The sequence below is a fragment of the Macaca fascicularis genome, chromosome 13 (genome assembly GCF_037993035.2).
Source record: "Macaca fascicularis isolate 582-1 chromosome 13, T2T-MFA8v1.1".
Lineage (NCBI taxonomy): Eukaryota > Metazoa > Chordata > Mammalia > Primates > Cercopithecidae > Macaca > Macaca fascicularis.
This window is the reverse complement of record NC_088387.1, coordinates 71928107-71951219: the sequence shown is the minus strand read 5'-3', so window position 1 is coordinate 71951219 and position 23113 is coordinate 71928107. Positions and strand designations below refer to the sequence as shown.

General features: G+C 35.4%; 1 protein-coding gene across 31 annotated transcripts in view; it reads right to left on the bottom strand.

Annotated features, from left to right (window-relative positions):
- NRXN1 (neurexin 1) overlaps positions 1-23113 on the bottom strand; it is a 1134169-nt gene that overhangs the window by 114715 nt on the left and 996341 nt on the right. The window lies entirely within an intron of this gene.

Here is a 23113-nt window from a genome sequence, read left to right as displayed (position 1 = left end):
TATGTGAGAAAGTTTACTTTCTCCTCCTGTAAGGATAATCAGCAAACACAGGTGGCCTATGATCCTCCTACATCTGCTCTTAAAAACTGTCCCACACTTTGTTTCTTCAGAGTTGATACCAGTTTCTCTCCCCTATTGCAATAGTCTTGAATAAACTCTTCCGTGCCCATGAAACTTTGTCTAGTACAGTTTTTTTTTTTTAACTTTGACAGGAAACATTCATAGAGAATATACAACTTGAAATATGTTGTAAAGTATGGCTTAGATATTGCTTTGGCAATGTATAACTTAAAATGAAAAGCTGCATGCATTTTTATGTTAGCAGTAACTAGTTATGGCATGTCTTGATGTTTTACTCAAGAGTTTTCTTGAGTTCTTTTTAACATACATTATTTCAACAGTTACTTACAGAGTACAAAGTAACTGTCTTTTAAGGTTCAAATTCATGCACTAACATTGTAAGCTCCCTATGGCACTACAGTCTTGTGTATATACTTTCAGATAGCTGAAGACATAGGTAAATCTTTGCAAATGGGGAGAGACAGGGAGAAAAAAGGGTTCCTGGCTTAATTTTAAAGTACTACCTACAGTGGGACTGTTTTCTAAAGAACTCTTTAGGATGTAGCATATATACTAACATGTAAAGCACACCTTTTGCACTAATCAAATGCAAAGTTATATAAATTTATATCCAGTGACTCTTAAGAAAGTGGGATGCCAACACTCATCTTTATGACTAAAGTGTAAAATTTTATGAATCAATGTAAAGAAGCCAGCAAGCTTAAAGGCATCTTGTATTCAAACTCAGATTATGTTATTACACTAGTAATCTTGATATGTCTTTTAAAAATTTAACATCCTTTTAATCAAGCATGATTAGTTACAAATAGAATCCAAAGAAATATCTCAAATGACTGTATCTCTAATTTATCTTGCTTATTACTTATGGGATATTTTTCTTATCCATATCCAGGTAAATTACAATTTCAGAAATTATCTGTACAAATGAATACAATTCAATTCTCTTAGCCATTGAATTACTTTTTCCAGTATAAAGTACAGTCATTTAGGCATTCATAAAATATAGAATTTAGAAATCTTTTAACATAATGAAGTTGAAAAAAATAAACAAATATTACTTTGCCAATTCTCCACCAGTCAGAAGCTTCTCTATATACTAACCGTGTGTTTAGAAAATATCAATGCACAAGGAAGAGAAATGCAATTTGTCTCATCCAAATGCATCATACAAAATGACCAAATGCCGTTAAGTGCTAGAAATGGGTCTCAAAAGACTCTCAATGTCTGTCTCATTTTGGGGTTGTTTGGAAGTTCAACCCTATTTTAGTGAGAAGTATTGGAAGATAAATCCAGTTCTTAGCCCTTAATTCACCACTTACTGGTGAGGCTTTCTTATTAGAGAGCATGTCTTCCGGTCTCAATAGTTCCTAATGAATGTGTCTGGCCTTCCCTAGCAATATATATATTCTGATAAACTGGAAGACATGATTGCCCCCTACCCAATTCTAAAAAGAGTGAATATATCATTCTTTGTAACACATGAAATGTATTAAAAAGATATCAATATGGGTTTTTTAAAAAAGAAAATACCATTCAATTAGAAAATTATTTTGGAGAATAATAAAAATGATAGGTATGCTATTTCACTGTGACTAGCCAGCCATAATTGTTAGGAAGAACATGATTTCTAAATATACTGAAAGTCCAGTGACATGTGCAAGACAGGAAAAGCACCTTTATTCATTTGTAATAAATATTTTCTTGTTCATTCCCTACATAAAAAAGAACAATTAATATTTTCTTTGACTTTCCTGAAGAATGAGATATTCGACCTGAAACTTTCTATGTTGTGATACTACTACATTAAGTGGCGGTATTCAAGATTGATTGGAGACAAGAAGACTAGTTGGGAAATTGTTTTGTCATAGTTCATAGTAGAGAAATAGTGTCATGATGGGAGAAATGGAAAGAAAATTCAATTTCAGAAATTTCACAAAGGAAATATGGTTAGGTCTTTGAAGCTGAATTTACAAATGTATATTTGTAAATATACATCAATATTACAATTTGAGAGCTAAAATCTGTTTCAAGTTCAGTACTCTATGGACTAAACTGTGTTCCCAGCAAATTCATAGGTTGAAATCCTAATCCCCAATGTGACTTATTTGAAGAGAGGAACTTTAGGAGGTAAGGTTCAATGGAATCATAAAGGTGGGGCCCTAATCCAATAACATTGGTGTCCTTATGAGAATAAAAAGAGACACCAGAGCTCTTTCTCCCTGTACACAGAGGAAAGGCCACACACAGAATGTGGCTGTCTGCAAGCCAGGAAGAGAGCTGTCACCAAAAATTGAATGGATGGACACTTTAATTTTGGACTTTCTAGGCTCCAAAAGTGTAGAATAATAAATTTCTGTTGTTTAAGCTACTTAGTCTGCAGTACTTTTTTCTTTTATACACACACATACCCCCCATATATATATTATGTATACACACTATATATATTTTGTTATATATATGTACACACACACACATATGTACACACACTATATATATAATGTTATTAAAATATTATATATGTTATATTTGTCTCTATTAACTGAAATTTAGTACCATGAGGGCAGGAATTTTAATCTATTGTGTTCACTGCTGTTTCTACACTGTCTAAAACAGTGCCTTTCCCAATCCGAAGCAAAAAGAACAAAGCTGGAGGCATCATGCTACCTGATTTCAAAGAATACTACAGGGCTACAATAACCAAAACATCATGGTACTGGTACAAAAGAAGACACATAGACCAATGGAACAGAATAGAGAGCCCAGAAATAAGGCTGCATACCTACAACCATCTGATCTTTAATAAAGCTGACAAAAACAAGCGAAAAGGAAAGGATTCCCTATTCAATAAAAGGTGCTGAGATAACTGGCTAGCCATATGGAGAAGACTGAAACTGGACCCCTTCCTCACACCATATACAAAAATTAACTCAGGACAGATTAAAGACTTAAATGTAAAACCCCCAACTACAAAAACCCTGGAAGACAACCTATGCAATACCATTCTGGACATAGGAACGGGAAAAGATTTCATGACAAAGACACCAAAAGCAATTGTAACAAATGCAAAATTTGACAAACAGGATCTAATTAAACCAAAGAGCTTCTGCACAGCAAAAGAAATTATCAACAGAGATAGACAACATAAAGAATGGGAGCAAATTTTTGCAAACTATGCATCTGACAAAGGTATAACATCCACCATCTATAAGGAAGTTAAACACATTTACACACACATACAAAAAAATCCAATTAAAAAGTGGGCAAAAGGACATGAACAGACAATTTTCAAAATCAGACATACATGCAGCCAGCAAGCATATTTCAAAAAGCTCAGCATCACTGATCGTTACAGAAATGTAAATCAAAACCACAATGAGATACCATCTCACACCAGCCAGAATGGCTATTATAAAAAAAAAAAAAAGAAAAACAAAAAACAGGTGCTGGTGAGGTTGCAAACAAAAGGGAATGCTTATACACTGTTGGGGGGAGTGTAAATTAGTTCAACCATTGTGGAAAAAAAGTGTTGCAATTCCTCAAAGACCTAAAAACATAATTACCATTTTACCCAGCAATCCCTTTACTAAGTACATACCCAAAGGAATATAAATCATTCTATTATAAAGAAACATGCGGCCGGGCGCGGTGGCTCAAGCCTGTAATCCCAGCACTTTGGGAGGCCGAGACGGGCGGATCACGAGGTCAGGAGATCGAGACCATCCTGGCTAACACGGTGAAACCCCGTCTCTACTAAAAAATACAAAAAACTAGCCGGGCGAGGTGGCGGGCACCTGTAGTCCCAGCTACTCGGGAGGCTGAGGCAGGAGAATGGCGTAAACCCGGGAGGTGGGGCTTGCGGTGAGCTGAGATCCGGCCACTGTACTCCAGCCTGGGCGACACAGCGAGACTCCGTCTCAAAAAAAAAAAAATAAAAAAAAAAAAAATAAAGACACATGCACGCATATGTTCATTGCAGCACTATTCACAATAGTAAAGATATGGAATCAACCTAAGTGCCCATTATTGGTAGACTGGATAACAAAATTGTGGTATATGTACACCATGGAATACTATGCAGCCATAAAAAAGAACAAGACATGTCCTCTGAAGGAACATGGATGGAGCTGGAGGCCATTATCCTTAGCAAACTAACACAGGAACAGAAAAACAAATATCACATGTTCTCACATATAAGTGGGAGACCAAATAATGAGAACAAATGGACACATAGAGGGAAACAGCTGACACTAGGACCTACTGGAGGGTGGAGTGTGGGAAGAGGTAGAGAATCAGGAAAAATAACTAATGAGTATTAGGCTTAATACACAGGACACAAAATAATCTGTATAACCAACCCCCATGACACAAGTTTACCTATATAACAAAACTGCACATGTACCTCTGAACTTAAAATAAAAGTTAAGAGAAAGAACAGTACCTTTTCCATAGCAGGTGTTTTACAATATTTACTTAGTAAATGAATGAAATAATGCCAATATTTGAATGTTGTTTCGTGTATGACTCACACCCACATAGATCTGTATCCTATTTCTATCATATTTCCATTCCTTTCTAAAAATGTATTTTGTATGTAGACTTACCTGAATACTGTTAATTTAAGGTCCACTTGGATAATTTATATATAGTTTCATAAATGAGTAGATTTTAGCAGAGGTGATTCGCCCGCATTAGAATGTAATTACAAACTTGAATTTATTATTTTAGATTGAATATAACAGCTTGGTTCTATTTGTCTTAAATAGAGTTAAATTCATATACCTTTCTTATATTTCATTATTCCGTGTACTCGCACAACAATGAACGGTATGTAATGATAAAAGGAGCACATTCATTGACTGTATATCTCAGCAAGAAATAAAAGACTATAACCTGATTATTTGAAGTTAGGCTAGATATGGGGATGTCTAATAAAAAGTTTGAGTAATTCCAAAACATATCTTTTTATATTTGTGAGATTTTCTCTGGTGTCTGCATTTTAGTATCAGCATTTCTCATGATCTAGGAGTTCATACTACTTGAATTAAGCTATCATGTTTCCTAATTTCCTAATTCCTAAATGAGACCCTTACAGAGTCTCATTTCTCTACCCATTTACTGAAAAGGTAGTTTTTTTGTGTGTGTCTTAAAATGTTTTTAGATTGCAAAACAAACAAGAAACCCTCAAAAACATGCTGTTAACTTCTGCCAGCTGTTTAATTAAGCAGATTTTATAGGAACGTGAACAATAAAAAGCAAAATTCTGGAGCTATATTGCAATCCAGATAATATTCTTATCCTCAGAGGAAAAAACAATGACCTTCTCTTAAGTTCTGCTATATTATTGGCTATGATTTGAATGAGAAAGCTTAGTATGACAACTGCAAAACATACACTTGGAGAAAAATAGCCTAAAATATAAAACTGAGGACAATGTAAGAGCATGTGTGTTAATGCATAACAGACCCACAGACACAGTGGGTATGACAAGCCCTTTTAATCAAGAGAGAAGCATGCACATATATATCATGAAGATTAACGAAAATTGTAGAACCCCTCCATGGTTCCAAATTATGTCCTGTCTCAAAATAAATTCATGTACCTTATGGCAAAGTGATCTTCGAATAATGGGATCACTGACTATTACATGTTACTGATGAATACTTCTGAGGAGGAAAGGAGAGAAAGCTAACTATGAGACTTAAACAGCACCTGTTGTCAGCTAAGCAAATTAGCTGCCCTGAAATCACAAACTTTACCTAGGAGACTGTCTTCAGTGGAATAGCACAACTTTTACCTAGGAGATTGTCCTCCGAGGAAAACGGGTAGAATAGAAATAGCTAGTATGATATGGCTTGGTTGTGTCCCTAACCAAAATCTCATCTTAAATTATAATCCCTATAATCCTCATAATCCCCATGTGTCAAGGGAGAGACCAGATGGAGGTAATTGAATCACGGGGGAGGTTTCCCCCATCTTGTTCTCATGATTTTGAGTGAGTTCTCACAAAATTTGATGGGTTTATGTGTGTGGTAGTTTCTCCTGCATTCATTCTCCTTCCTGCTGCCTTGTGAAGAAGGTGCCTTGCTTCCTCTTTGCATTTCACCATGACTGTAAGTTTCCTGAGGCCTCTCCAGCCATGCTGAGCTGTGGGTCAATTAAACCTCTTTCCTTTATAAATTACGCAGTGCTTTATAGCACTGTGAAAACGGAATAATACAAGCTTCTAATTGTTATCCCAAATTTTTTCAGCTTTTGACAAATCTGCATACACATTTGTCTTTGATTTTTAGCTGTTTATTTCACTTTTTAGCTTTTTAGCTATTAAATTTTATCATTCAGTAGGCTAGAGCAGAAATGGTAATATAGGTTTTACCTCACTTCTTAAGTTCTGATTAATTACAAACATGGCCACAATTCTTGCAATTCCTCTCCTTGAATTTGGGCTGACCATGTGTCTTGCTTAATCAGTGTGGCAAAAGCAATGTAACATGAGTTCTGTACCTGGGCCTCTAAAGGCTTTGCAAAATTCCATTTACACTTATGGGATTCTGTGATCAAACTGGCCTTCTGGAGGATGGGGCATACGCTGTTCTAACTAATCCATCTTAGATCAGCCAGTTTCTAGCTAGCATGGCAGCTGATCACCAATATATGAACTGGTCCAGCTGAGATCAGCTAAACCTAGCCCAGATCAGAAAAAACATTTACTGAAACCCAGCCCAAATGGCAGAACCACAGAATTATGAGCTAAATAAAAGGTCGCCATTTTAAGCAACTAAGTTTTGGAGGAGCTTGGAACTCATTAAAAACTAAATGACACAAAAGGTAAACTGAGAAACATTTTTTAAAGATAAAATTTATTTTAATCTAGCTTAAACAGAATATCTTTATTTTGGTTACCTTTAAGAGATGAAATAGGTAACGATAATTATATAGGGCTAAAACATTATATGGTTAGGTTTGAGTGTAAAATTGTTATCTCCTTTGTTCTTTTTTTTAAAGTCAGTTTCTGGGCTTCTACTTAGCAAAGCAAGCAGCAATCTGGCCTAATCACAATCAAAATTTATACAAAAATGTTTTTGAAGTCAAAGCAAAAAATCCAGAATATTGGAATATGGCTAATATCCAAAATCTTCCTCTTCTTCTAACACTACTTTAATATCTTACTAATATTTCTATTTCTTACTCCCTGGAATAAATTGAAATGGGATTAACAAGATAAAATTATACCTGGTTTTTCATTTTGGGTTTTCTTCATTGATGAATAGAGGGTGATGAAGTCAGAAATATAAGGCCATTTTCTCCTGAGATTTCATTAAAGATAAGATATTAGGGAGATTGAAGGCTATTGTGCTGGCTTACCACATCATGTACTTCCAACCATCAGAAGTGAATGACAATGCAATAATGCAAAAGAACTCAGCTCTTATCAACCACAGAAGCATTTAGAATTTCTGTGATTGCTCTTTGAGTACAAACGATCATTACTAAACTTTGACAAATTGGGAAGATTAAAAGATTTTTCAGGGTTGTATAAGTGCAATACTTTACATAAATACTCAACCAAGTAGAAACTGCTTCAGCAGGTTAAGCTAATGTGGGGAAGACACTAGAAATAGCAGAATTCAGAAACAGTAACTCCAATGCATTGTTTTCTTCATATTTCAGAATCTGCTAAAAGTTGAAAACCAGATTAATTGTGGCCATAGAAAAGACTTCTCATCTGTCATTTGAATGTGAAAATAAATTACTCAAAATGTAGTGGGCATTCTTTTCCGGACAGTGACTAAAGTACTACCAAACAACCTAAATTCCTCCAACCATAGTAGTAATTCCAATGTTCAGTTACAGTTGGAAAAAAGATAGATGCTCTTGTGTCTCTCCCTCCTAAGACCCCACAGAAGTGAAAGCAAGAAAAACAGCAGGCTGTAAACCCTTAACAGTGTAGGGAAAAAGTATTCGTCAGTCAGGAAAATCAAGAGATTTCCATACCTTAGTGGAAGACTAGAAGTGAATGAAAGAGGGTCGATGAGTGAAATAAGCAGAAAAATGAACAGCTTAGAATATGATATGTAGAGATATCTGAGGATAAAAAAACAGTGGGAGCCAATCTGTAGATAGTCTGGGAGGAGATTAGCAGAAAATATACATAAAAATCACATCAGTTGACATCCCTCTACTCTGTGACATTGTGGTGGCCTCCAAGAAGGTCATCAGTGTTCCTCAGTGCCTGGCATTCCTGCCCCTATGTAATGTCCTTCCTTTGCATGTGGGCTAGACTTACAGCAGCCAGGAGGAAGTGTCACTTCCAAAATTAGGTTATAAAAAGCCTGTGGCTCCTATCCTGGGTCTCTCTCTCTCTCTCTCTCTCTCTCATCTGTCCTGGAAGAAAAGTACATTGCCAGCTGTTGTGAGGAACCCCTGCACATACATGTAAGATAATAAGGCATGCTAACAACCATGTAAGTGAGCTTGAAAGTGCATACCATCCTACACACACAATGGAACCTTCAAGTAAGACCGCAGGACTGATCACCAGCTTACCTCCAGCCTCACAAGAGACATCGAGCCCAGCTCACAGGCACCCAGCTAAGCCTTACTGGGATTCCTGACCCATAAAAAGTGAAATAATATGTGTTTCTTATTCATAGCTGTCTAATTTGGAGATAATTTGCTATACAGGAACAGATAGCTAAATAACCACCTAAAATATAGAAAAGAATAGCTCTCTCGCTTCCTCCCTCCCTCGCTTCCTCCCTCCCTCGCTTCCTCCCCCCTCCCTTTATTTTTTTTTGCCAAAAAAGCAAAGCCAACAAACAAACTAAAATCTAGATAGTCTTTCTTTTAAAAGCAAAGAAAGGCCGGGTGTGGTGGATCATGCCTGTAATCCTAGCACTTTGGGAGACAGAGGCGGGCAGATCACAAGGTCAGGAGTTCGAGACCAGCCTGGCCAATGTGGTGAAACCTCATCTCTACTAAAAATACGAAATTAGCTGGTGTGGTGGCGGGTGCCTGTAGTCCCAGCTACTTGGGAGCCCGAGGCAGGAGAATTATTTGAACCTGGGAGGCGGAGGTGGTGGTGAGCTGAGATTGCCTCACTGTACTCTAGCCTGGGCAACAGAGCAAGACTCTGTCAAAAAAAAAAAAAAAAAAAAAGCAAGCAAGCAAGCAAGCAAAGAAACTTCCGAGCACTTTGAGAGGCTAAGGTGGGTGGATCACCTGAGGTCAGGAGTTCAAGATCAGCCCGGTCAACATGGTGAAATCCCATCTCTACTAAAAATACAAAAATCAGCTGGGCATGGTGGCACATGTCTATAGTCCCAGCTACTTGGGAGGCTGAAGCAGGAGAATCGCTTGAACCTGGGAGGTGGAGGCTGCAGTGAGCCGAGGTCTTGCCACCACACTGCAGCCTGGACTACAGAGTGAGACTTGGTCTTATAAATTAATTAATTAATTAATTAATAAGCAAATAAACTGTGCAAGGAAAGGTAAGGTTCTTTCTGTGGATGTTCTCTATTTTGGCATCAGTTTGTCTGCTATATGCCTGCTATTTCCAAAGAAAAGCCTGCAGGTCTCCATACTCTGTTTACTCTCAACATGACAACTAGTCCAGACTGGTGCTAAAGAATAGAAGATACACATCAAGATCTCTTTGGAGGTAGGTTGTTGAGGGAAAGAGATAAGGTTTGGCAGAATTAAAAGTGTGACTGGGAATTTAAAACAATGATATAATAAAGGCAAGAGATGCAACACAAGAAAAAATAAGTATGTTGAGTAGCTCATGGAGAAACAAAACTATAGAAAACAAATATGATTCAAATATAACGCAAAATAAAAGTCCTGATTTCTGAGCAACTGATAAGTGCAAGGGAATCCACTTGGCCTTGATCCTACAGGTGGAAAAATTCTCCTTTGAGTAGTCCAGGTAGTATGATATTGAACTCATAAAAAAAGAAAGGTAATCTCAACATATAACTAAGATTAGTATTGGATAATATTTACAGAGTAATGGTAATCTAAATGGTCTTCATTGTTTTCCATTGTAGAATCCTCATAATCCCAATAAAATATGGAAGATTTAGTTGTGGTTGGTTGCCAGACAGAAAGTTAAAGTTAACATCCCTGGAAATATAATAAGATCATGAGGTGAGGAAAAGAAGAGGGAAGCTAGAGGAATGGGGAGGGGCATAAATATCTTTATCTTACTAATGTGGTTCCTTAAGACATAAGAGATATTCTTGCAAATTAATGGAACAAGAAATCAGATGCAAATATATTACTTAAAGCAACAAAATTTTTATAGTTTTATCGAATATATATCAAATATTATATATAATATTTTATACATATACACACATATTTCAGAGGAGAGAAAAAAGCAAAAGAAAGAATTAAAGCCTGAGCTAATCCTCAATTTTCATACTGAGGATTGTATAAGTATTATATAAAAGGATTAAATAAACAAATGGAACATAAACATATTATTTGCAGATATGCATCTAATTACCAAAAAGAATTATTAAAAGACATTTTATCTAGGGAATAAGACTGGGGGTGATGAGGGGATAAATGTGGGATTGTTGCTTTTAATATACCATCTTCTAAACTACATTGATTTGTTTTTATGTGCTTGTATTATTTTAATGAAAATAATATAACAATTATCCCCACTTGTATATGTACAACAAAGCAAAAAAATGAATTTTGGAAGTAACCTGTTATTAGTCTCAGTAATAGTGTTAAAAAGGAAGGTATAACTGATATTTGCAATTTGAGTTACCACCCATTTAAATATATTGTATTTTCAAATACACCACACAGCAAGAGTAAATTCCTTTGACATTTCCTAGGCTTTATCAAGATTTGTCTGTTGTACAAAATTCATTCCGCTACCCAAACTTCACTTAAGTCTTTGCATCCAATTAGTGTTATCCCAACATGTCCCTCTAATCTCTTCTTTTGCTTCTCTAGTTCTTTGTACTTCATTCCCATTTTAATTTGCCTACAAAAAAATCATAGTTTTTACATGCTTAAACTCTGCAATGAGTGTCTTCTAAAAATGTTATACATTTTCCATATTTCCATCTGGTTTTCAGCCATAGACAATGTCTAAATATCAACCTTATGCAAAGCTTGTCTTGTAGCCCTGTCAAGAGTCACCAGTGCAAACTGGTTCTGTAATCATTAGGCTTCCTAGAGATTTTGCCTGTTTCTTCCACTCCCCCTAACTGGCTGAAGACATCCAAAAATCAGACAAACTGTTTGAAAATGTGGATTCCTGACTCTTCAAAATGGGCCCGCTACTTGCAAAATTGTGAAGTAAGTATCAGCAATTTGTCTGTTGCTGACCACAGACAGCAAGGAAAAGGTCAACTCCTATTAAGACAATACGAGATGAATTCCTGTAGAGAATTGAAAAACAATAATAAAGGTGATTAAAAGTCAGACTGCTTTTTATTATTAGAGCATGTCAACAATTCTAAACAATGTCAGTGATAAAATATTCCTCTTGACAGGGGACCATTAACACTGCCCCTCCCCCACCTTGGTATGGCACTATAACCCAAAATGATGAGATTCCGGTAAACCTCTGGAACAGGGTTTTACACATGCTAATCTGTAACCTGGTAGGCAAAATTATACTACTTTGTGCCCGTCTCTTTTCCATTTTAGAGACAACTACTGGTGCCTCCTTCCTAGTCTTATGAGAAGAATGTCAGTGGCATAAACTGAAATGAGAATTTTGCTTCCTGCATATCACATCCACCCCTTTTTCTTAAATAAGTATGCAAATGTTTTTTAAAAAACCAAATAACTGTAATTTTAAAATGTCTTTATGCTGTATATAAAGGAAGTTAATTATTTTATTATCTTGTTATATATACCATCTTTATTCTCTGCAAATATTGGTTAATCCAGGAAAATTCAGGACTGATATGGTTTGGCTATGTCCCCACCCAAATCTCATCTTGAATTGTAGCTCCTATAATCCCCATGTGCCATGGGAGGGACTCAGTGGGAGGTAAACGAATCAGGGAGGTGGTTTGCCCCATGCTATTCTCATGATGGTAAGTTCCCATGAGATAAGGGTTTCCCCCTTCTCTCATTCTTTTCCTTTCTGCCACCTGGTGAAGAAGGATGTGTTTGCTTCCTCTTTTGCCATGATCGTAAGTTTCCTGAGGCCTCCCCAGTCCTGCAGTTTGTGCAGTGTGGACTCACTCCTTCAAAACATACTCAGGGATAGCTGATGCAAAGGTAAGCTTGGAGGTGTAGAAAATATAATATACTGTGAGCCAATTAAACCTCTTTCCTTATAAATTATCCAGTCTTGGGCATGTCCTTATAGCAGCGTGAGAACGGACTAATACAAGGACTGAGCAACATACAATATTTATCTCGGCATCAGATTATGCATTTTGTGTTCATTATTTATTCAAAAACCACTTACTAAGTGTCCACTTTGCACCAAACACTGCATTCGGTGCTGAGCATACACACATTAGTAAGACAAAGGACTTGACTTTAAGATGCTTGTCATAAAGAAAACTTAAGATTATAATCTCTAACAGGTAGATCATTATTTATCTATCTACTAAAATGAATGTCTATTCATCTATCTTTTCCAAAGTGCTATGAAAACAGGAAACAGGTTCTGCTTGGGGTTGTTCAGGAAATCATAAAGTGAAATGCAAAGTTTAAAATCTTCCTGTGACATTAACACTAACAAAGCTTTAGTATTTTTCAAATGTAGAATTGTATTATTAACTAGATCACAGGTACAGTTGCAAAACAAGAAAAGGAGAAAATAGGAACACTGCTGGCAGATGAGTCAGTATATCAGAAAGTGGGAAGTTGCATTTTGAGTTTAGGCAATGTGAATAGTTTACTAATAGCATACCAAATACAAATTTCAGACTAGATGCTTTATACATGTGTTTTTTTACTTTTCTGAATCAAATTCCCAAACAATGTAGAATGCAAGGCCACACTGACAAAGTTACATAAGATAATTGAGCCACTAAATACATATGGAAAACTCCAGTCACAAAAGAGATTAAGTAATGTCTGAAACTATAGCGAAAATTCTCTCTCTGGATAGTGGAAAACCCTCAGTTCAGAATAGAACAAGTGGGGCACTTAATCTTCCTGTTGTGTCTTATCGTCTATCTTGTAATAGGTTGCCATGTAGACCCTGTCTAGAATCATTACCAACTGCTAGCTAATGCTGTGCATGGAAAAGTCAGACTTGGTAATGTCACCAAAGATTTTGAAAGGATATTAATGGATCCTTTTCATTTCTGAAAAAAATACAGATTAGAACCAGAGAACTTCCCTTCAAGGAGAATTTCTTTTGGAAGAAATTTATATTCCCTTTAGATCCATGAACACAGGTACCTACATCATTTTCTAGCTGTGGACCCACTCTTTCAAAACATACTCAGGGACAGCTGATGCAAAGGTAAGCTTGGAGGTGTAGAAAATATAAAAATCGGTTTCTCTCAAGTGTGTTGCAGGGCCAAATTTTTACTGCTGAATTTTAAATGCTGGCCTCTATTTAAGGAATATCTTATAACAGGTAGCATAGCATGGCAAAATACGTAGAGACTCCTCACTTGGTTCACTCTCCAGTATTTTGGGGAATCTATAGTTGAATATATTTGTTACTTGGTCCTGAGATAATGTGGGCCAAATGGAGAACCATTTCTCTTATATGAGATTCGGGTCATCATGTGTGAATCTGTAGTGTCTACAATAAGGTCTAGCATATGGAAGGAAGAATGAAGAAAAAGGGAGAAAGAAGAGAAGAAAAAAAGGCAAAAGCACAGTGGGGATGAGGATACTAAGGAAGCACAAATAGGCACCTGCTATGTGCCAGATGCTATGCCATGAGCTTTGTTTATGCAAGTTTATCTGATACTCTTAAAGAATGTGTCAAGACAAACATGATTTTAAAGTTCTCATTGTTATTGCTTCATACTATACTCCATGTCACAGTTAAACATTGATGCTCAGAACTGTAACAGTCTTGGAAGTTTCTCAATAGCATAGAATTTATTCCATGTAAAGATGAAGATAAAAAAATTTAGCTTCCCCCATATGCCTCTGGAATCCTCTATACATCCTGCTGAAGTAGAAAAGTCCTAGAAGGGAGCTAAGGGGACCGAGGTAGAAGTGAGCTAAGGGGGCCGAGGCTACCAACTCCTCTATTAAATCTACAGATTTGATGGTAATGCCTATTTTAGAAGAAGCTTTCCACAAATGCAACTTAGATTTTAAAGACATCAACAAGAGAATGTGGGTAATTCCAGAGTGAGGGTAGTGTCTAGCACATTGCCAACACTTAAGACGTGAAATAGTGTGTTTCTCCAATATGCTTGTTATTAAAAAGAGTCTAAAATATCTTTTCCACTTGCAATTTGTCTCTAAGATTCAATTGTGTTAGTGATGCTGTTAATAATATACTCTAAATCTGTCATATACAAAAGCTTTGCTATTGTTGATGTAGGGCACTTTATAATTTATGTATAGATTCACTAGTAATCTAAGGTCTGAGAAATGGTTCTTCAAAAAAATCCTGAATTGCTAGGTATTTTATCCCAAGAAGAGCATAATAATATATCTAACAAAGTGTGCTACATATATTAGTTGCACAGAAGATATTTGCAAATTTGTAATTTTAAATAAAAATATTGTGGATTTACAGGCAATATACAGCATGGTAAAAAAAATACACACATACATATACTGCCTATTTTGTTTTGTTTTGTTAATTATCATTTAGAATGCTTACTGGATCAACCATTGGTTAACACAGTGCTATTTGTCTGCTTGAGATGTTAAATAAAGAGAATAGTGATAACAAGAATACAGTGAAAGTTGTTTGGTAAATGCTGAATAAAGGCAGATAAACTAGCTGAGCCTTCTCTTGAGGTCCCAGCCTAATGGTGTTAATATATTATTTTTATTGCTGGAGAACTTTTCAGTAATAACAACAGATTAATAAAAAAGCTAATATAGGTTCTAGATGATAAAACATCTAATAAATCAACATAGATATTTAAAATTAATATTGACTTAGTTTATTGAACAAGCTTAATGTTTACATATATCATGAAGGAGAAAAGCAAGTATTGTTAACACACACATACACTCGTATACACACAATTATCTTTTTTGTTTTGAGACGGAGTGTCACTCTCTCACCCAAGCTGGAGGGCAGTAGCATGATCTCAGCTCACTGCAACCTCCGTCTCCCGGGTTAAACAATTCTACTGCCTCAGCCTCCTGAGTAGCTGGGACTACAGGTGCACGCTACCACACCCAGCTAATTTTTGTATTTTTTTCTTCCTCATTCCCCTCACAGAAAATGATTATCACATGTAAGAGATGAATAAATCAACAGGTACAATACAACCATAGGTATCGATTGAAAATCAGAAGTTCACAAAGTATTATGGAACAAATAATTTGTAGTGCCGATTAAAACTAAGACAATTAAACTAGGTTAGATTCTTGCTAGTTAGACATGAACTAATTATTTAATAAAAAGGTATTCCTTTGTCCTACAACTGAGACTAGACATTTTAGAGGAAGTGCCAACTTCACCAGTCTTGAGAAAATTCCCACTGAAATCACTGTCACGTATCAATTAGGTACAAAGACTTCATTCAATATCTCCAATGCTGATAAAGAATATATCAAAAGATATATCAAGAATCATAAGCCCAATCTAGTCTAACTCACAGCTGGAAGTACTTGAAGTTTTTCATTCTCAAGCTGAAAAATGAGTATATAACGAATTCTTAAGCTCCTTCATCAAAATATGTTATCCAGGATAGATACAGAAATCATATTTGCAAGATTCAGTACCACACCATGAATTAGCTTCTGTGTGTGAACAACTGGGAAACAGACATAAGAAACTTCTCGAGTGCTCAGTCAACAATAATTTGAAGTTGGTGAGGAAGGAGGGGAGGTTGCATAAAACAGAGCAAGTTACAGCAATCCTCAGATAGCTCTTTGTTGTCCAGGACTGTTCCAGCATTGCAGTGTGTGTAGTGTTCATGGCCCTCATGATAACTCTCCCTTTGTGTCATTACCTGCCCTCCACTGCCCCTCACTTCCCATACATATATCCCTTAGGGGAATGGGGCTGCTTTATTCGACAGAGAATTCAGCTTGGTACATGCCACACCAATTGATGTGCTGCTGTAGAAACATAAATTCACAGCTATTCTTCAAGGGCAGAGAAAATAGCTTTAAAGACAAGAAAGATGCTTTAATTTACAGTGTGTAGCTGAAGAATGCTTCTCAGACATGACTTTCAGATGCATGGTGCTCACCTGTGTCAGGTACTTTTAACATTTCTTTATATTTTAGGATGAACATATGAAATTCCTATTTTTTATAGTCAAAAATTGGTGAAGTGGCCATAATTTCATATGGTTCTTATACTCTTGACTCCTATAATCCTCACAATAAATTTACGAGGTGGGAAACTGAGGTCTAAGTAACTCACAGCTAGTATGTGGTAAACACAATGCTCGGATTTAGGTGGTCATTTTGGCTTCTGGAATCAATGCCTTTGACCACTATGCATAGTGCCCCAACATCCCACACAAGCTTTCAGACCTTGGACTCCCAGAACGCAGGGCCTCATCATCTGACCATGGTAGGTGTCCAGCATGGAACCATATTTATAGGCAACGCCTAAATAGATACTATTAGAAGGAGTAATACATGATACAAAACTAAACTTCACTCATGACTCAAACACTTACTGTGTGACCTTGGACAAATGCTTCCCATTTCTGAGGGCTAAACTTTTCAGTCTATCACATAGAATAATTGTATATAGTAGATGCATTAAGGAAGGGAACTATATGATTGTATTTGCATTTTCAAAAGGATAGTCTGACACCTGGGTGGAGATCACAATGGAGGTGGTTAAGACTATGAGAAAGCAGGAAGTGATGATATTCTGAATAAAGGCAATACATAAGGGCAGAAGATAGATCACCTCAATGTATCCTGAAAAAAAGTGGGCAGCCTAGCCTTGGGTAAGTTAGCTTTTCTATGCCTCCATTTTCTCCTTTTTGAAGAGGAATAATAATACCAAGCTCTACTTTCTGAGTTTCCATCTCTTCCTCAGATATACATAGATATATTCTGCAGGATGTGATTACACTCCTGATTTAATTAGCAAAATATTTATTAGAAGCCAGAGGACCACAGAGGTCAGGTCCTTCTAAAGGTTAGGAGCAGGTAAAGTATATCTTGGTATTGCTTTTGTTCTTTTCTCTGGCTTCCAGTTTCCTAAGAAAGCTAATGCTGCCAATGTCACTATCCATGCAGCGTGCAGTCCTGCTGGGTCTGAAGAAACACCTGAAGATTAATATACCAAAGTTTAATGTAACTGATACCTACATCTCAAATACTTTATGCACATCTATTCAAAACAGATTTCCATTTCATGGTTCCCTTCCACACACAGGCATCTCCCTTGTCCTTCGTTTTTTTGTTTGTTTGTTTGTTTGTTTTTCCTGCAGCCTTGACACCCCATGCTATTTGTTTTCTTGTCTATTGCCCATCTTTTCCAACTAGAACATAAGTTTGGTGCAGAACAGTCTAATTTTGTTCAATGCTGTATTTCTACAGACTAGAAAGGTAGTAGAAAGGTACCTGAGATATAGTAAGTGCTCATCAAACTTGGTTGAGTGAATGAATGAATGGATAGATGAATATGTTTATCTCAGACTAGCTTTGTGGGAAGACGTCTCAAAACCAAGGTTGCATCTACCAATAGAGCATTTTGTCTTCTAGTAAAACTTCCAAACCCCAAAGAAAATGCACCATGCAGAACTTAAAAAAAAAAAAATCCTTTAAAATGCATTACTGTAGCACTTTTTCTTGCCACTAATGAGAGGAGAAAAACACATTCTGAATGCCTATTGCTTACACACATTTAAAATTACAATACATTACACTCTTCTTACCAGGCACCATTAAGATCAGGAGAACGTGCCTTTGTATATATTTTAAAATATACATCAAAGTGTTTTTCTTTCAAATGTGCACTAAAATTTGCTGTAAAAGTGTACATTAATTTAAGTGAATTCAGAAGAATGATTGGACTAGGGAAAATAAATTAATTATTCATGTCATCAGTATTTTAAAAATGCACAGTGGTTATCAGGAACATATATAATTATAAGTAATGCTATTATTTTTAATAGCAAAGCTACAGCTAAGGTTAATTAATATTTTTAATAAAAATAAATTTTGTTTCTTTGAAGTCGCAAAATGTATTTTGTTAGTTCTAAATATTTTTCAAGGAAATGTGTATGAACTCTGCTTATATTTTTCAAACAAATAATATTCATTTTTCATGAGTACCTCCAAAGCCTCCAAGCAAGCAACAGAAGTATCCAATATATTCATATTCTTTTCTTGCATGAACATTAACTGGGTTCTTTTTCAGAAAACCCAACTGGGAATCAAATGCCACTGACTTTAATAGGATGTCTCATATGTGAAATGAATGTCTCTGACAATCTACCAATAATATTTCTTGAATTCTCAATAGTTCCTTTCCTTGAGTAGGTTTGCTAACTCCACCCTGAAAAAAAATGCCTAACTGAAACCATGGAACTCCTCCAATACATTTAACACATATTTACTGATACCATCTCACTTTATAATTTAATTTCTTCCCAAGAGTTGCAAACTATAGTCCCTCCAATCAAAAACCAGAATCTCTCAAAATTTTATCCTCTCTCTTTTCTCAAGACTTTTGAAACAAGATGAAAAGAAAATGAAAAACATTATGGATTCTAAACACCAGGCAAGGATACTAGAAACAAATTTTGCTTCGAATACAAAGAATAGGACATAATATGTATTATTCTTATGCGGTATGATTTTCTTACAAAGGTAAGTTTTGGATATGCTATAAAAGCAGAGTACAATATCATTTATAAACCAAATAGGATACTTTTGAGAGTCAAAAATATACTATTAATAATTACACTGAACATCAGGCATGCACAGGTACTATCCAGGCCAACTGGGCTGCATGGCCACATGACGGAAGACAGAGGTGAAATCTGTGTTTTGGTAAATAACCATGAGAAGACCTAATTAAGAGCATCATCACTAGAATCAAAGAAATTTTAGAGCTGAGTACAACTCAAGAATTTCCTAGTTCAACCTACTTATTTTACAGAGGCAGCAAGGTCAAAGTACAATGATGTGACCCAAGTTGTCCAGGTCACAGGATGAGGTAGGTGGTTGTGTTGAAAGTGGAAACGAGGTCTCCTCATTCACCATGCTTTTTCATTATACTATAATCTCTCTACAGTATGTATGTATTCTCTACAGTATGTATGTAGCTTGTAAAATATTCTCGAAGGAAAGAACAAAAAGATCATAAAATGTGCTATAAAGAACATTCCAGAAGCGATGTCACAAGCTTGATCTTAAAAGAAATAGCACAGCTCAATTTTCCTTTCTATGTGGACAGGCAAAGGATGAAATGTTGTCCTCTTCATGTTGGCTTACATGTACTCATCTCATAAGACATTGCAAGTTTAATTAGAAGAGGGAACATTTAGCAGCCAAAAAACTTGCATGATACTCATGCTGCGCACCAAGAAGCTCTCAGAACCTCCAAGAACTTTATAACACCAATAGTTTTTACAAATATTTGCTTTCCGAGATTAGCCTTCTGGAAAGTTTCATAAAATGAGGGGGCCTTACGGAAACATTTAAAAATTAAATATTCCAAGTAAAATGAATTTTATAAATTTTATGTAATTCACATAAAAAGTACTATCAATATTGTTATATTCACATTAAAATGAACCATTTGATCAGAAGTTTTGGTAAATGTTCCTATTATATCTTGATATAAATCACATCTTTCTAAAGTAAACATTGGGCTGAAAATTGATTATCATTCAAAGGAAAAGGCCGGGCGCGGTGGCTCGTATCTGTAATCCCAGCACTTTGGGAGGCCGAGAGGGCAGATCACGAGGTCAGGAAATCGAGACCATCCTGGCTAACACGGTGAAACCCTGTCTCTACTAAAAAAAAAAATACAAAAAAACTAGCCGGGCGAGGTGGCGGGCGCCTGTATTACCAGCTACTCGGGAGGCTGAGGCTGAGGCAGGAGAACGGCGTGAACCCGGGAGGCGGAGCTTGCAGTGAGCCGAGATCCGGCCACGGCCACTGCACTCCAGGCTGGGCGACAGAGAGAGACTCAAGTCTCAAAAAAGAAAAAAAAAAAAAAAGAAAAAGAAAAAAGAAAACTTCCTTTTTTTTTTTTTTTTAAATTTTTAAAGGATATTTACTTGGACTTTATGGAGGATATTTTGATGAACACTCCTATATTCTCTGAGTCTGTGAAAACGGAAATACATTTCTTCCTTATTACTACCCTTGCAGGATGTCTGAACAAACCTCATCTCATCTATTTGAAATGAATCCAATTTAATTCTGCCTGACCAAAAATCTGTTTCCATAGTTTTAAAACATGCAATCACCCCAAGGTACATTGCCATTGTAGCTTAAGTGGCTCAGTGTTATCACTGAGAAAAATGCACTTTGATTGAGAAAACAGTCCAGTGTGGCTTTTGAAAAATGAAATGACCCCTTCTGATACACAATTTAGTAAGAGAGTTGATAAAAGCAGGCAGATATGGCCACTATGGATAATATTTAAAGGAAGATGCTTCATCCAACCTGCAAAAATAGGACAAAGGTTACAGTTTTGAAATTCACATTAGAAATTTATCTCATATTTAAATTTCCTAGTTTAAATATTACTGTATTTAGAGGACAATTGAAATATCAACTGTGAATTATGGAAAAATTTCAACAAATTATTCTGTTACTCAAATATAAATAAATTGCTTTCTTCCTTAATGTTTCTTCCTTAATGTTTTTCCCATAAATACATGTGTTGTTACCTGTATTCATATATATATATATATATATATATATATATATATCACAACTTAAGAAACTTTTAAAAACTATTAGCCCAACTTTAAAATATCATTGCTACAATTGAATACTTGTAACATATTAATTCAAATTCTTTAATTACTGTCATTGGTTTATTACAAAGCTAACAATTCTGAATATCTATTTTTAAATGAACCTAATAATCTTTTATTTAAGTCAATATCTCCTCAAATGAACCAAGTATTCACTAATTAATTAGATCATTTACATCTATAAACTGCTGCTGTCTTCAAACATGTAATAGCTTATAATAAAAGAGGCTCTTTTCATTGGCAATTAATGAGCAGTTAACTGTTTACCTTTTGCATCAATTAATATTATAAAATGCATAAATCTTTATTTCTGCATTTCTAGGTATTTAGCTTTCAAATGAAACAGCTATTTTGTACTTAAAAATAGTATTTTTTAATATATGTTACTAATTGACAAAATACATAAAACCAATGCTGATAATTTTTTTTCTTCTTTTGGGACACATCTGGTTTATATAGGAGATTTGGCAACTGTAATTTCATTAATGATAAAACAAGACTACTAAGAAAACTAACTGATTATTTCAAATTATATTCATAAAAGCATTCCTAACTCTGAATGTCCTCTTGTGAATTATTTTAGATAAAGAAGGTCTATCAATTTATTTGAGTTTCATTTTTTCTGTATCAGATTTACTTTAATAACTTGCTTATCAGTAAGTGAACCATAAATCTACAACAGTAACAAATCATTAATGAAATATTAGCAAAGAATGTTAAATGGAGCTATTGGGCAAGCATAAATCTTTCTAAAGTCACAAGTCTTTATCCAAGGAACTAAGTGTTATGATGTTATTGGCAACCTTATAAATCCTAACAAGAGAGAAAATCAACAAAAGGATCACACTGCAGGCAAATATTCCTACTAAAATGTATATTCGTTGAGGGCAGGGATTTTTGTTTGCTGTTACCAATATATCTTCATGCCTAGAAAAGTATCTGGGACATGTAGAGAGTGATCAATAAATATATATTTGTGAACATCCATTTTATTTTGTAGCCAAATGCAAATAAGAAAGGAAAAGAGAGAAAAATGAAAATAAGTGCACATGCAGGTGCAATATATCCAACACTACATTGAATTTGCAGAATTTGTATTTTTTGCCCATCCCTCTTCTAGGACATTTTCTCTTCCTGTATTCTGTTCCTCTCACCCTTTTCCATTCAAATTAAAAACCAGAGTCTATTTTCTTCATTTTCTGAGAAACATATGTTAATTCATATTTAGGGTGCTGATACAAACAGAATTTGCCTTCTATTATTTTCCTTCCAAATTGGATGCAGGTCTGTTTCAAATGCAAGAAGTAAAAGCAAATTTAAATATAATTATCATTCTTGCTTCTTCAGAATGCACTTTTCTGGAAAAGTGGGGATCGTGTATTTGGAAAAGCTTTAAATGGCACCTACTGAATATACTCACTATCAGTAAAACAGAACAAAATGTAACAATTAATTTTGGACCAAGGATAATACACAATTCTGAAAAAAATAACAACTGGATATGTACAAAGGCTATAAATACTGACAGGAATCTAACGGCATTTGAACAGCATCTAACAGCATTTCAAATAAGGGTTTTTTTTTTTCCTGTGTTCTTCACTGATGGAACAACAATATCCAAACCGGTGCCTGAAATGTAGTAGGCAATCAATAGTTATGTCTTGACTGAATTAACATACTTCCAAGTTGTGCAAATGCCACATTTAAAAATTATATTCTTCAAAAATTTTAGGCACAAGATTGAAATAAGCTAATTAAAGTTCATTCTAGGTGAGGGCAAATAATCACATATACAAAATATCTTATCCCATATTTTGGGTTTGCGTGCTTAGATAAACCAATAGAATTTTCTTTTTAAATAAATAGTGAAAGAGTAGACCCATCATTCACCAAGAAAGCCACATGGCTATCAATTCAAAATTTTAAACTTCAAAATACAATGCAGGTATTGTACTATTGAAATATCTCTTTTA